The sequence below is a fragment of the Aedes aegypti genome, chromosome 3 (genome assembly GCF_002204515.2).
Source record: "Aedes aegypti strain LVP_AGWG chromosome 3, AaegL5.0 Primary Assembly, whole genome shotgun sequence".
In the NCBI taxonomy this organism is placed as follows: domain Eukaryota; kingdom Metazoa; phylum Arthropoda; class Insecta; order Diptera; family Culicidae; genus Aedes; species Aedes aegypti.
The window spans coordinates 203,505,678-203,520,427 of NC_035109.1; the positions used below are offsets into that span (position 1 = coordinate 203,505,678).

Consider the following 14,750-nt stretch of genomic DNA (forward strand, 5'->3'; position numbering starts at 1 on the left):
GATCAAACATGTCGCGCGTCGGTAGTGAAGCAGTGAAAAAATTGGGGTGGGTAATGTCTATTACATTACCGCGGGGTTGACGTAGAACTACGATGATTAATAATTTGATTTGTCATGTGTATGAATTTGTAAGTGTACTAGTTTTGTGTTGTTATTGATCGGATGAATTTTTCAGAATTTAACTCTTTTTGGACTCATTTTGGTACTCCTGAAAAGAACCATTTGTCGTTCTGTGGTTCCGAGAACCAGTGTTTGGTGTTCCAGGAATAATGCCAGATGATTGAATTTGTTTGTTTGGTCGTTGCTTCCTTGTGTTGCTTGGTTGGGTGATCGGTTTCTGGCTCCAGCTGTAGTTCGCCAAATTCCTCCAGTAGATTAGATGTTTGATAGCTCGGGTGTTTCGATCGAGAAAATCGATAAAATCGGTCCAGTGCTTTGGTCTGTAGCAATATCCATTGCATGAGCATTTAGGCTCTGTACCTTGATACTCATCAATATGCAGGCTTGGCCGCTATAATCCAGTATTTCACGCAGTTCGTCTCAAAGCGTCACTAATCGATGATTGCCTAAGCGCTGCAGCTCATTCCTCAAGTCAACCCTCTTGGGAGAATTGCTGCCTTTGGCGTGATGGAACTTAAAAAAGTAAGAGGTTGTTTCCAAGATACGACCGCCAAGTTGACGTTGGATAACGTTAGCCTCTTCTATTTACTGGCTTGGGACCGTCACGAACTTATGAAAGATTTCTACTGCTAAAAATCCAATTAGTTTTCACACTATTTGTTGCATGTCAATTCTGATTTATTATAGACATTTGTGTTATTATTTTGTGTTAATACAAAATAATCACTTTACATGTATTCAGAAGCTTAGTCCGTTATATTGAAGAATTGATTTTTAAGTGTATACTTGATCATTGTTAATTTGGAGCAATTGATTCAAAATATTTGAATCATTCCTTAACAATAGAAAATATATTGCATTACGACAGCACTGCAGCAGCGTCTTCGGAAACATTCTCAAATTGTCGTTTTGTCAATTATTCATAACCAATCAGAGATGAATTATAGCAAGAATGTGGTAAACACATTAGCAAATATAACACAAATAACTCTTTAGTACACATTTGTTAGCCCTGAAAAGGGCCGATTGAACTGTGAGAATCGAGTAACTATTATTTAGTTTACCGACAGTTCTGTTTCTGTGAGAATTGCCAATACTGTTGCGCTTCATGGTAGAAATATTTTCAAAACTCTTTCAAAATTGAATTGTCGTCCTGAAAAGGACGGTTGGGTTTGGATATCGTCGATCGCCATTCCATGCTCAGGTTTGATGGATTCAGTGCTAGTTTTATATTCTGGTCTCGGTGATGGAGGTGATTTAACCTCAAAATCTGTACAGCGTATGGCCCTGCCACTTCAGAGCGTAGCCGACAGAATTCTGGATGACTTCAGCACACCGCGGGTTTTCTCGTAGATGAGACCGAAGGTACGCTTGACGTCACCACGGCGAGCCAGACGGCGGTGGTTTGGTGATGATGCAATTGATGTTGTCACGCAAAACCTTGCGATGACGCTTGGCGCTTCCTTTTCCGAGTCCGGTTTATCTTCGGCAACGATTGTAACAAAACTGATGCTTGGCCGCCGGCTCAGCTCCTTTTATGCGGTACGCAATGGATGAATTCTTCTTGCTCGCTCGCTGTTCACTGTTCGTCTCGCTCGCTCGCAAGAGAAGGTCATAAAAGGGACCGGCAGCCGCGCACATTCAATCATTCATTTGTTTCAAACCGTCCAGAGAACACTACGACGATGGCTCTACCAAGCAGACTGCCCGTAAGTCCACTGGTGGAAGCGGCCCCACGAAAGTCGCTCGCTAGAGCGCCTCAGCCACCGGAGGAGTCAAGAAGCCGTATCGCTATCAGCCAGGAACGGTCTCTCTGCGTGAGATCCGTCGCTACCAGAATTCGACGGAGCTGCTGATCCACAAATTGTTTTTCCAGCGCCTGGTCCGTGAAATTGCTCAGGACTTCAAGACCGATCTGCGATTACAGAGCTTGGCCGACATGGCCCTGCAGGAAGCGAGCTAGGCCTATCTTTGAGGCTACCAACATGTGCGCGATCCACGCCAAGCGTGTGACCATCATGCCGAAAGCCTTCTAACTGGCTCGTCGTATCCGTGACGAACGAGTTTAAATTGAATTGGGACACAAGCAAAACGGCCCTTTTCAGAGCCACAACAATGCATTCCACGTAAAAGAGTTACGGCTAGAGATATTTCACCTATTATTATTAATTAATTTATTTATTTAATTGCCAATTGAAATTTCGGATGATTAGTTTTCCAACGGAGTGAAATGGCAAACAAAGTTTTATATAGGTTCGCGTCGGGCGGCGGTAGCATTTTTGCAGTCTTCTCTGTGCGATTATTTGGTTTCGATCGACAATTTCTTACCAAATCAAATCATCAACGAAGCTGTTGCTGATAAGTTTTAGCTTTCAAATCGACAAGTTTATACTGATCGATTTGTCATGTATGTGGTTAGCGACGACGACGACAACGGCATTATTCAATCATCGCTAAATGCGAGGCAAACCGGGATCCTCATTCTAGTGCCGTCCCCAATTTATCTCTCATGCACACAATGTCGAAGATTGCCCTGCAAGAGCGCGATGGGAAATTGATTTCTTAGCCCTGTGATTTTCGAAAAGCACTAATGTTGACGCTAATGAAAGATTGCATGCAAATGACTGACCGAAATATGAATCCATCACATCCATTCACCAGTAATGTCGCTCTTCACGGTGTAAAATTCTCATAACTCTCTTTCAAAATGAAATTGTCGTCCTGAAAAGGACGGTTGGTGGTAGTCACAATCGATCGAACTGGGTTTTCATTCCATTCTTAGATAGAAACACACCAAAAGATTACCGAAGACGATTTAATTAAAATGCGGTCGTGCGCGTGCGCGTGAAGTGGAATTTGATTGGCTTCGACTGAACACGAGATAATGGAGAGAAGTAAGAAGAAGACTGAAAGGGGCGTTTCCCTTTGAATGACGAAAGTGGCTAAGATATCGCGCAATGATGTCTGTGTCAGGAATACACAAGAAAAATGTGCTTTTCTATGAAAAATAAGACATGCTTCGATATTTCTCAATTTTTCGATAGTTTAGTCATGAAAATCAATAGTTTTCATTGTTGGAGTAGATTCGTAGGAAGATTTCCAATCGATTGGTGCAAGAATCTTGAAAATCTATCCGGGCGTTAGTAAGTTATTAACAGTCAAAATCTAACCACTTTTCGTGACGCGAGCGATTTTTCGTTTTTCGAAATTGTACTCCAGTATGTTGCCGTAAGACGTTATCCAACGTCAAAATCAATTCAGATCAATAGTTGCTCATTACAATTGGTCAAGAAACAGTTTATTGAACAGTATTTAAAATCTGTCGCAATTTTAATACATTTTCCAATTTCCGTACTCGAGAATTTTGGAAGCATTACAGAGCTTGGCGTGATGCTCGGGATGGATTGTCCTCCATGACTGGTCCTGGCTGGAAATATTCGGAGAAACTCGAGTGCGATTGCTGCAGGAATTTGATTCAGGAAATATTCGGAGAAACTCGAGTGCGTTTGCTGCAGGAATTTCATTAACAACTCTTTGGTAAAGCAGAAATTTTCCGAGGAAAATTCTGATAAAAGTGAACTTTCCAAAACAACTCTTATTGATTGGAATATTTATCAACAACTCTTTGTTAAGTAAAATCATCCTTAATAACTCTTTGCTCCATCGCCAAACCAAACCATTTCATTGAATTCATCAAGTACAAGAATATGAATGGTAAGGAGAGGCAGATGGTGTATATTTCGCTTGCATTACTTTCCAACAGGTCGCCGGTTGGCGCTGACTACTAATCCGTCCACTGAATGATTTTCAGTTGTTGCTTTCGCTTCGTTGCTCTCTGGTTCCGTTCGCTACTCGCACACTGCTGTGGCTTTCACGCGCTCTTCTTTGCTGCTCCGCTGCTTGATCCGTTCGTTATGCCGTTCGATTTGTGAATGAGCTGGGAGCAGAACAACCAGTGGTTTTATTTGCTCGAGCTCCGTTCACCGATGGCGAGTGGTGGGGTTCTCGCTTGGTTGTTTCGTCACTCCGTTCGCTACTCGCACGCGATTGGTTATTGCTTTCGCGCTATTTTCGTAGATGGTGTGATTCTTCGCTGAGAAAAAAAACTGCAACTCTTTTGATTTTTCATGCAAAATGACCAACTTTGATAAACTATATCTCAATTATTTATGGACCGATTTGAATGAAATTTTCACAGAATATCAGACATAACTTAAATTTTAACATGTATTTTTGAGTGATTTTTCCAATCACACGTTGAAAAGCAGTAACGGTTTGACTAAAGTGAATTTTTTGACGATTTTTTATTGTTGACATAACTAAACATATTGAAGGAATAGCTTCATGGTATCTTCAGCAAAGTTGTAGATTTTGACGAGATGAATAAGTTTGCTGAAGACAGTTTTTGTGTAAGGCTATCAGATTTTAAGATAAAAAGTTTTGAATTTTTCGTCGAAAATTACAGTTTAGTTATACGGTTATCACTTATAAACTTGTGATTGGAAAAATTATTCAAAAATGTATGTTAAAATTCAAGTAACATCTGATGTTCTGTGAAAGTTTCATTCGAAAATATTTCCATAAAAAAATGAGATCTAACTTACCAAAGTTGGTCATTTTGTATGGAAAATCGAAAAAGTTTCAAAGGCATGTGAATAAGTTGGGGCCTTCCTTAGCCGAGTGGTTAGTGTCCGCGGCTACAAAGCAAAGCCATGCTGAAGGTGTCTGGGTTCGATTCGCGGTCGGTCCAGGATCTTTTCGTAATGGAAATTTTTTTGACTTCCCTGGGCATAGAGTATAAATCGTACCTGCCACACGATATATGAATGCAAGAATGGAAACTTTGGTAAAGAAAGCTCTCAGTTAATAACTGTGGAAGTGCTCAGCTGAGAAGCAGGCTCTGTCCCAGTGAGGACGTTAATGCCAAGAAGAAGAAGAAGTTGTGAATAAGTTCTCTGTTTATTCGACAAACCAGCTGAATATTTCATGGGTGCACAACAGTAACAGGGCAGCGGATCACAGGGATTTAGTTGAAATCTGGAAACGTAGCTCAATCTTGAAATCTTGAGCGATTTCACAAACCAGATTCTGGATTAACAGCTCAGCAGGCTTCTAGCAGCGAGGTACTTCTCGCTAAGCAAGTTCGGAGGAGCTCTTACCAGCTCGAAAGCGGAAATGGAATGAAACTGAATCCAACGAAGGCAGCATGTTTTATAACCTCAGAATAGCAGATGATGCTCCTCCCTTTTGTGCTCTTCGCTTTCTGATGGAAATGGGTTCTGGGAAATGGGTATGTGCCAATAATGTGTTGGGCAGGGAATTACTTGAAAATTGCGGGAATACTTATACGTGAGAAATTGGTCGAACATGAATTGTTGGAATGATTGGCATTCCCTAAATATTCAATACGAGCTATTGATAATTAATAGTTTTCTTTATTATGACGGTTAATTTCTGATCCATGGGTGCCAAAATTATTACAATTGTTCAATGAGAATGTCTTTTCAAAAGCATTCTAAATATGTCGCAATTTTGTTACATGGGATAATTTTCCTAATCAAAGTGTTCCCATAAAATATGGAACATAAAAGGCGCTGTTGGAAAAGCCACTCTATTTTACAATCGTTGTGAAATGTTGAGCACTCACCCCGACGGCACTGCAGCAGCGTCCGCGAGTCCAATCTCAAATGGTTGAGTCATAAATTATTCATGACAAATGAAATTTTGTATGAAGCCGTGAAATTGATTTAGGAATATTAGAAGTAATAAATAAAGTCGGAAATATTTCTCTTTTAACTCTTTTCCACAAACTTGATGGCTCTGAAAAGAACCGATGGCTTTTTTAGCTTCGATGTTGTTACGGATAAATAACACTGCTCGGACCAGCAAAACTCAGGGGGCTTCTGGTATTTGCTCCTAACGGGATTGCTTCTTGACCACCAATGATGATTTCATCACGAGTCGATATTTTGAAGCGCGGGTCAACAGCTCCTCGGCCGATGAAATTGGCGGCGGCGATGACGATGGCTGGGTGAACGCAAACAAGCGGTGAACCACAAAGCGAGAATGACTCGCCCGACCATGTTCACAGTTCGACCGCAATTTCATCTGTGGACTGCTTCCTCTTCTTCTTCTAGACGGCGGCAGCGGTGATGGCTTTGGATTCGGACGGCATCTTCTCTCGCTCGCTCGACAGTTTGATTTGAGCGAAGGAAGACAAATGGGGGCTTCCTTCGCTATTGATGTCTGTGCCTGAGAAGCTCGCCCGGTCAGAGAAAGCCGATCTGTTGCCTGCTGAGATGCGAGCCAATCGGAGAGTGAAAAGCAAATGACGTCAAATTTTCTCTAGCCACCCCTATTTATAGATTTGCTTGAAATCAACGTTCTCTTTTAAAACAGTTATTAAACTATTTGGACAGGTATATGGGATTCAGTAAGTAAACGACATGAAGCTTTGATATCTTATCTTTCGATTGAGGTGCTAATCAAGAAATTTCGTTAAGCCAGCGAGAAGTTATAAACGTTTAAAATATTTCATGCCAGCGTAACGCTCTTGGTTTTGAAATTCCAATTTCACTCCTGTATAGAGAAGAAAGACGTACTTCTACGTCAAAAGTGATCGGTTCGTTAGTAGTGTTTGATCCTTCGACCTTGACGCTTGCTCCTGCGGGGGCGAGCGATGAGGGTAGGATCAAATTTGTCGCGCGTCGTTCGTTCAGAGAAATGGAAAAGCGTCGCAGATCGTTAGTAGTGTTTGATCTATTGATCGCGTCGCTTGCTCCTGCGTGGGCGAGTGACGAGCACTTGTTTGGCGTACAATACGATTATCGGATTATTTCGCGAATCCGGTTAGGCGTGATTATATCATGGATCGCATCACCAAACATTGGTGACTCCCAGATCTCTACCCTATCCCGCTAACCCAATATCCTTTCCATGACAACCGTGGAGATGCAGAGGTGATCTCGGTCTCTAGTAACAACGGTAGTCACACTAACATTCCTTCCCTTCCCCGATGACCGTAAGGACGTGGCCGGCGCCGTTATTGACTTTTAAATTTGAGCTCTCGATTTGTGCACATTGAAGAATGGTAAGCTAATCCCAAGCCCCATTCATTAATTCCCTGTGCAACTTCGATTGTTCTGGTTAATCACGGAGTAGCAACTACGAATTGTAGGTCATCTATGCTTATGCTTATGCTTATGCTTAAAATCAATAAATTGCAAAATATTTTGAATATGATTTGAATATTAATTCAAAGATACTTGAATATTGCGATAACATCAATTATGTGGGGCTATATGCAGCGTAGTTGAGGGTACTTTATTGTAAAACGAAGTTTGTAGTTCAAATTATTTTTACAGACAAATTCAAAATTAACCTATACCTTTTGTTTAGAATGAAAATTTGGTTTACATTGATTAAAAATATAATTTTAGAAGAGTTTTGGAGTTATGGCACAACAATTCACTGAACTCAAAAGGGATAAAAACTGTTTATGATTTCTGTAAACTGTATACATTTCAACTAAATGTTTATCAGAACTCACGAATATAATTAATAGATTGGATCCAACGACAAAAATGAACGCTATTGTTCGAATTATTGGATTTTATAGCAAAAATCATTGAAAACTGACATTTCTCATAATTTTACCTCAATGAATTTTACCATATATGAAGTCCGCTAATAAATTGTCCAAATGTGCTTCACTCAAGGCTTCACTACATCTGAACATCATAATAAAGCACTTCAGCAATCAAATAGAACTTTAAAATTTAAATTTTAGGTGTACGAATATGGAATTGGGTGAATTTTAGACATAAATTCAATATTTTTCCATTAATCCAGAGAAATGTAAATGGAAACATTTTGTGATTGGCAAATAATAGATGACACCTATTACCTTCAATATGGATAAAGTATTTTAAACTCAATACATCATGTAATAGTTTTTTACTAACTTGATGTGAAAACAGTATCCTGTACGAATATGAAATTTGGCCACTGTAGTTGAATCGTGCATGACACATGTACCGACCTGAGAAGAGACTCGCGAAGACGATCTTCTTTTTCTGTGATTGCTGAGTTTTTTTCTTATTCCACTTTGTGTTTATACCAATTATGCGCAAGCCGTTCAAATCCTCAGCAAAAAATGATTGAGTTTGCATCACATCGAATCATAAATAGCCGTTTGAGTGAAATTTCATGCCAGCAAACGTAGCAGACATTAGAAATAATTAATTCTGCTTAGATTTATCAGCAACTTTGGAAAAAACTGCTCCGCTGACTGAGGTTTTCAATAACAATTTACTTTGAACACAATACTTTTCACTTTTTCAGCCATAAAAACGGTGGGCTGCATTTGACGTTTCGTGAGAGGGGAATCTGGGCTGCATATGACGTTGATATTTTTCCTCTTCGCGAGTCTCTTTCAGGTACCGACGTACCGACGAATGAATGAATTGAACAAGTTAGCAATGCTTTTTCTTTCCAAATGATGATTGTTTTGATCGCATTTTGCTGACCAATTAGAACGATTTGAAAACAATCATCATTATCGGCTGAGAAAAGGCAGTGCTAACGTGTTCGTTTTTTATATTATTTGAAGCTCCCAGTGATGCTTTTGGCTCACTCACAGCGGATTTACAAAAGTGCTTCAAAATTACCTATTTTTTTACAATTTATTTTCGAAAGATAAATGGTAACTTTGAAAGGGATTGACTTTTAGATATGCATAATCATCTTATCTGGAAATCAACAATCCGAAATGTTCCTACAGGCAGGGATGGGAAATGTACTGTAGCAAACATTTACCACCTCGATATTCACATTTTCCTACACGACCATCAAAATCCAAAGCAAACCATGACCGTTCAAAACAAAAAAAAATGTCACGGTTCTTCAAAACTGTAATCTTCTTCTTCCCAACGTTTTTTCAAACCCGAATGCGAAATGACTCGAGCACAGTGGTGACACGATTTTTCTGGTTTTCGGGGTTTTGCATTTTTACTCGATAAAGGCAGCATGAAGTTGAACTTGTTTATATGTATCGCAACGGAATGATTGTGCTCTTGCTATTAGCGCTAGTAGATTTCAATTAGTTGAAAACACAAGCGAAATATTAGCGATTGAATTATTTTACATTTTTTTTTCAATCATTCACCTCGAGATGGCTGCCCGAAAACGATCATAGTGGAGAGACAAAAACAGTCAAGCAGTGTGTGAAGCGTTGGCAGCGCAACGCCTGATGGTATTGATGCGGCTGCTGCTTTGTTTTTGGTTGACTGGCAGAATCGATGAACTGTTGTAAATAGTGGTCACAGTTCCCAAGCCTGGAATATATCTTCTTCTATCCGTCGGATTGAAATGCTCCCTTCGGCATATTTCTTGATTATGGTTTGAAGAATGAGTTTTCACTAGGGGATAATGATTTTGTACTTAAATAACAATAGTAACGTATTTGAAACATTTTCCAAAATTTCTCCATAGTAATGTTTATATAAAACAACATTGTCTTTAAGCCACCTTTTAATCACTACCTAGAAAGCTGAAAATTTCACAGAATACTATGTTTATGGTAAGGATGGTTAGAAAGATACGGGAGGTTGGATTTTCAAATTTTTTTAAATTTTGAACAATTTTGTATCACAACGTTCAGCATAACCCACCTGAACTAGTTTCGGCCACAAATCAGTTTTAGGAAAAACCAATTGTTAACACACGAAAAAAAATGGTAACATAAATAAGTGAATGTTGTAAACTAAACACAAAACGTCTCACGCTGATTTGTTTTGTAAAACAGTGCATAATATACTATGGCTATAATTATCGCTATAGCTTCCAGTGCTACTATTATACACTCTTGGCGCAGCTGAATATATGGGGTCATCAATAAAGAAAAATCATATAGTTATTCAATGGAAACCATAGAAGAATTGTTTATTAATCAGTGTTAAAGTGATTAAACATCAATGTACAAACAATATTTACACAGCATTGTTTAAATTCGTTACGTCACAGTTGCCGAAGCGTACAAAATTTATCCAATAAATTTCACCCTCCTTTCCGCAGGTGGAGCTGATTTCGTTGGTTGATGGGCAGCAGAGCGGGAGACTGCCTCTATCCGGCTGATTAACTGCTCGATGGTGACCACGTGTTTCATGGCAATGACGCGAACCCGCAGACTTTTTGGCTTCCGCTGCCTTCGTTGGCGACGACCAGTAAGAGCCGAGCGGATCAATAATGGCAGCTGATCGATATAGTTCGCCACCAGTTGATGGTATTCCCGGTGGATAAGTTCGTCGCCCTCGTTGTCGGAGCCGTCAACTCGGAGGTCGTCATTTGTCGCCACACATGCACAATTGTTATTCACATCTAAATCAGGACAGTGATGATGAGGCTGGTGAGGTTGGTCGGCGACACTTTCGAAAAAGTTTGAACCATTACCGTTTAATGGATTCATCTCTAGGAAATTTTGTAGACTGAAATCTGTCTGTAGAAAATGGCGGAACGATGACTGTGAAAAAGTGCAGCGAATTGGAGGACCCTTTCGCTGCAAGTCTTCGATCGGTACTGCTGTTTAGCTTATTTGTTGTGTATTAACGCCCATATTCGAGGATAGTTCTTGGAATATGCTGTTGTTGTTATTTTCAAGCGAAAGATGCAGCGAAGAGATTATATACAAATTGTTTATTTATTATATACACTTGCAGCTTAAATAACAATATTTACATTTGTACATTTAAAAACACTCCCAAAGGCGGAGAAGAAAATTGAGCGCTTCGGATTCGTGCAGGAGCTTGAGACGAATCCCGGACATTGCAGCACCGAACGAACGGGCGTCGCCGCATTCTCTAATTGGTGCAAAGATGGAGAAAAGCTCCCGCTAGAGAAGTTGCAAAAGATAAACAGAAACTATTAAAAAATGAAAATAAATACAGTAAATAATAATCAACAAGAGGAAAAACAAAATACAGTCGCATCTTGCAGCTTGAGTCGGAAAGAGACGCTTATGCCACTGCTATGTACTATTCCTGCACCCGTTAAGACGAAAGGTGTGCTTGCATTTGGCTGCCGGGGTCTTTGCAAACGGCGAAGGAGAAAAGCTTAACCATGTACCCAACTGAGAAATGGAACCATGAAACAGTGCTTTGTTGATGCAACAAGGGAACGCCTTTTTTACCCCATCTCACACAGACTGCATCACAAATGATGAACACCCAGCCCAGCAACAACATGGTCATAAAAGCTTGCTACTAGAGCTTCTCTCGCTCTCGTTTCAAGATGCATCTGTTGTGTGTTGGTTAATGCTACTGCCATTTGGTTGCATATATTTTTCGTTTCACGACGGTACAAACAGCAGTAGAATGCGCGCGACACAACAAAGCATGCCACGCTCCATGCTCACCAATACACAATACAACATGGCAGCGCTTCGGTGGGGTAGATGCAAACAGCAGGCCATGAGCCGAAAGAAATGGGTGGCAAGGGTGGAAAGCTTCGGTTCGTTCACTTCGTGTCTCAGCAGAGCGGGCTTCGTTGACGCCGGTCGTGTCTTCTTTTGCCGCTACTTGTCTTGGTGGGAAAAAGCTTCCTCGTGACGGGGCGATGCGACGGCGTCTGGGCTTCCATGCTCTTCCTCAACCTGTATGCTGTTTACGTAGGTCCGGGTTTTGTTTTTGCTTATGTTTTATGCTGCAAGCGCGTGATGCTCCAACGTTGTTTGCACCCCACGGTTGTATATAGACTGGAGAGAAAACTAGTACATAAATGAGGAGTATCATAGAGCATTCGGCTGCCCGTGCATGTTTCAAGAGCGGATGAGCGCTGGAAATCGCGAACTGGAAGAATTTATCAGTAATTCAACAGACGCCATGCAGATAGGACATGATTTTCTTCGGAGCTATTTCTACGGAATGACTACTTATAAAAAAATCCCTTAATTATTTATTAATTTTAAATCTGGTGTTGGCAACCATGTGAAAATATAGATGTGAGATTACCCCAAAGTTAACAAACAACGATAGTGCGTAGAATCATTAATGTTCGTCGTTTTACATGACATCTGTGCTTAAAATGTTTAGCGGCATCACATCCTTATAAATTAGTGAAGTTAGCAAAGCCAAACAACGGATTGCTTGTTACACGGAATCATCCAAACAACTTGTAGTCCACCGTTATGTGATTGATCATAATTGTGTGTGATTTATTCCCAATACCGGTACTCTGCCTATGCTCGTATAGTCGAAGTAGGCGCCACTGTGATTTTGAGGATATTTTCGTTATTATACGAATATTTTAAAATTTTATCAATGCTGGTCACTGTGCTTTATTTATCGTTACAGTCAAACCTCCTTGAGTCGATATCTGAAGGTACCAGGCTTCGGAAAGCTGTTTAAGGAAACCATTATGATGGTTATGAAATTTTGTTTTTAATAAAATTTCATAACCATCATAATAATGAGTCATAATGAGTCGATATTGAGTCATGGAACATTGAATCATGGAGGATTTACAGTCTTATGAGAAAAAAAAATCAAAACTTTAAACGCCAGTTTGTTTGTATATTAATTCTACACCTCCGAAGCATTCTTTTTAAAAAGTTCAATGAAATTTTAACTGAGACACTTATGACCATGAAACCTTTATTGACTTATAGTCCATCGACGTTGCATTTTAATACTGAAAATTGTTCCTGAATGTTTTCAATCACATAAAATAGTTCAAAAAAATATTTAAAAATAAAAGCACTTTTTTTGAATGAACCATAGAGTGAACGCCCTAACGGAAGGGTTTCCGTTATCAACTCGAACTATGTTTTTAACTATAACTTTTAGGGTATTCGGTATTTTTTATCTAAATTTTGAGCAGAATTTTCATTGGTGCTGGGAACCACTCTCTGTTGCTGAATCTACACTCTCTACATCTGGAACTCAACATGGGACAAAGATTGGATGCTGTCATAGTACACTTATAGATTCAAGATCTGATGATGAACGTTTTTGGCTTTTCTAAACTAGAATCAAAAACTGTGTTACTGAACGGGAGATTTCAAAGATGGTCTTAGATTCGTTAAAAGTTTAAAGTAAACATTCGCTTGAAAGAACTTGCATCAATGCCTCAACATGGCCAACCGGAAATTGTTTCCGTGAGTTTCGAAATAATGTGTGGGAACCTAAGAACTAACAGTTCATTATTTGCTAGATAATTGCCTAAAACTAATGCTTGTCCAATCAGGGTTTCAACTATTGCTTTGTTAAGTTTAGCTTCGGCATTGTAATCTGTGTTCTGTACATCTATTGCAAAATTACAAATCTAATTCTACTGGAGAAGAATAATGTCTGAACGTTTCATTGATGCTAAGTTTAGTCCATAAGTTATCTAGATTTAAGCTGTTCAATAAGACCAATATAAGGTACCTTAAGGTCCGTTGAATCAAATAAATAAATAAATAAATAAATAAATTAACTTAGGACCTCAGATTACGATACCGATTTTTTTTTTCTTTAACGACTTTTCCCTCCTGAATTATGTGTTTAAAAGTAATTCATTTTTGAAACAGGAATTCGCATATTTCATCGCTTGATCGTCAATAGATAATTAGAAACATGTATCCCTGAGTTCTTATATCTTTCTATTGTGTACCATCTGCGTAGTTCGTTACGATATTGCGATACTCTAAAAACAAACCAAAACTTTCATTAAGACCCTCGTCCCTAAAGTTTTCATTGTTCGCCCCCGGTTTGAGATACGCACTTTCCGGAAAATCAAGCCGAGGTGTACCAAGGGGCGAAAATTTGATTGCGTTCTTTTTTGTTTTATTTGCACACACTGGCTGCCTCCCCAACAGCATCTTCATCATCACGATTCACGATTTCTGAAGGTTGAAAAAGAAGGGCACAGGATGATGCGACGCACCACCGGAAAGATGCTCCGTTCCGGGAGGACCAGTTTTCACTGGCGGGGGTGGGGAATTTTTGGGGAAGTTTCTTTGCGGGTTTGATTTAGCGCGCAAGAATGAAGAGGCAGATTTTCACCCCACCAAGAAATCAAGGATCAACCGCCGCAGCACAACAATAAACATAATTATTATTTTTCCATCCGCGTGCGTTTACCATTCATAATTTATTCTATGGTTTATTTATTTTTTGCCGAAAGCAAACGCACTGTGTTTCGGGATGTTTAAACTGCAGAACTTCAAAACGAGTGTGAGTGAAGTGAGGTTTCCCTTTTCTGACCCTGTGATGGGTCGGGTAATCGTTTACGGAAAAACCCGAATGGATATAATTTCATCTTGTGCCTTATTTTATTTCCTAAACATTACGGAAACAAATATAATCTGAATGATGATACATGATAGCGTGCTTCGGACAAGGTTAAACCCAGTAGTATATCACTCGACCGAGGGTAGAAGGATCACGGTTGAAATTGAATTATGAATTATTATTATTGCATATATTTTAACAAATTGAAATACTCCAACAAACCAACCGCTTTTAATGACAATTTTCCATCTAACAGGATCAAAAAATCTTATTCTATTTGTTAGTGAAAACTTCTTCATGTCATTTGAAAGCCATCATCATCGTGCATCAAAAATTGAATTTTGTGTTCCCGTGTTTTACGTC

The 14,750-nt window shown here is 39.5% G+C and overlaps 1 pseudogene; it reads left to right on the forward strand.

The window, feature by feature from the left end:
• Positions 1–1,473: 1,473 nt before the first annotated feature.
• On the forward strand, positions 1,474–2,177 carry LOC110678140 (annotated as a pseudogene).
• The last annotated feature ends 12,573 nt before the right edge of the window (positions 2,178–14,750 follow it).